The sequence below is a fragment of the Vombatus ursinus genome, unplaced genomic scaffold, assembly GCF_900497805.2.
Source record: "Vombatus ursinus unplaced genomic scaffold, bare-nosed wombat genome assembly UNPS02014973.1, whole genome shotgun sequence".
Taxonomy (NCBI): Eukaryota; Metazoa; Chordata; class Mammalia; order Diprotodontia; family Vombatidae; genus Vombatus; species Vombatus ursinus.
Window position 1 is genome coordinate 22,223,307 of NW_020954751.1, and position 2,151 is coordinate 22,225,457.

Consider the following 2,151-nt stretch of genomic DNA (forward strand, 5'->3'; position numbering starts at 1 on the left):
GTATATCTGGAAAATAAAATTAAGGGGTGAGAGAGGATTATACTGGGAGAAGGAGAGAAGGAGAAGTAGAATGGGATGAATTATCTCACATGAAACAGACAAGAAAAGGCTTTTACAGTGGAGGGGAAATGGGGGAAGGTGAGAGGGAATTAGTGAATCTCGTTCTCATAGGATTTGGCTTAAGGAGGGAATAACATACACAATGGGGTATAGAAATCTATCTTACCCTACAGGAAAATAAGGGGGGAAGGGGACAAGAGAGCAGGGGGTTGATAGAGGGGAGGGCAGATTGGGGGAGGGGATAATCAGAAGCAAACACTTCTAAGGAGGGACAGGGTCAAAAGGGAGAGTAGAATAAATGGGGGGTAGGATAGGATGAAGGGAAATATACGTAGTTTTTTCACAACAAGAATACTATGGAAGTATTTTGCATGGCTACAAATCTATAACCTGTACCAAGATGCTTGCCTTCTCAAAGAGGTGAGTGGGGAGGGAGGAAGGGAGTAAATTTGTAACCCAAAGCTTTAAAAACACATGTTAAAAATTTTTTTTTAAAAATTATATAATAAAACATTTTGATGACTGTATTTCAATAGAATCAGTTTCTTTTCTAGACATGTATTTTTTTTAACTATTCAAAACCATTGTAGGGGCAACTAGGTGGTGCAGTGGATAAAGCACTGGCCCTAGATTCAGGAGAACCTGAGTTCAAATCCGGCCTCAGACACATAACACTTACTAGCTGTGTGGCCCTGGCCAAGTCACCTAATCCCATTGCCTATCCAAAACAAAGCAAAAAACAAAACAAAACAAAACAAAAAAAGCTAAAAAACAAAAACAAAAAAAAAAATTCTGAAGAGTTCATTGCCTTCACTAGACTGCCAGAGGTGTCTGTGACACATATACACACACTCACACACACACACACACACACACACACACACACACACACAGGTTAAGAACCCCTATTTTAAGCCATCAAGGCAGCATTATGAAGTAAAATCAGCATTGGGCTTGAAGTCAGGAAATCAGAATCTGAGGCCTAGATATAACTTTTGCTATATAGCTTAACTTCTGTGATGCTCAGTCTTTCAATCTATAAAATGAAGACAATGCTTGCCTTAGAGAGCTATACTTTGGAAAGTGTTTTGTCAGCCTTGAAATGGTTTAAGTGTGAAAAAGCATGTATCAGTGATGTTGTTGAGGGGATTCCAGATTTGGGTGTAATATTGGACCTGATGACCTCAGGCTTTGTCCAACCTACGTCTCCATCTTTTTGTATCTGTTGAGATGGAAAAAAATATTTTATCACTTTCTCCCTCCAAAAAATAATTTTAATATAATTTTCTGACCTCTTAGATCTCTTGCCATGCTCAGGTTTGAATCTGGATTCAAACCTGGCCTATATTATTTGGATGCCAGGGTATTTCCCACTCCCTCTCTCTGTCTGTCCTAGTATCAGAGCCAGGTGCTGGAGGGGATGGGGAGGAGGGAGAGAACCCTTATCCTTCATAATTTTATGTAAGGTTGGGCCTATAGATGAACTACAGTTTAGAGAACATTGCCACTCTGGGACCATACAATCACAGAATCTTAGAGCTAGAAGAAAAAAAGAGAAACCATCTAACCCAAGCTGTTTGTAATTCTTACTGAAAGTAACTTTGAAATGCTCTTTTTTTTTACTTTCAGTCTCAGTCCTGACCATTTCTTCAAATCCCCAATTTAGCAAGAGATGGCCTTATTTGCCTTCTGTGGGCTGGAAACTATGACAATACTAGGACCGACGAATCAAGTGTAAATTAAAGGAAAGAAATCCCAAAGAGGACACAATACTCCAAAATAGAAGCAAGACTCTGCACAGTACCCAGTGGACGAGGTAGTTGATGTAAAAATATAGGGATCTTTCAAAAAAGCCATCAGAAGCTGTCCTGCAGAGGAGGGATTACTAAGACTGGGTAAACCAAGATGGGCTCTGGGACAGTGACTCATTCCCCAAACAACACTTCAGTTTCTTCCTAATAAACCATTAAGTTGCTGCTCTGACAATGATGGAGCTTCAGAGTCTGAAAGATACTGTTACTCACTTTCCAATAAAATAGGAAGAGGACACCAATCAAACACCAAGTTTGAAAAATCAGCCTAGAATGAAGG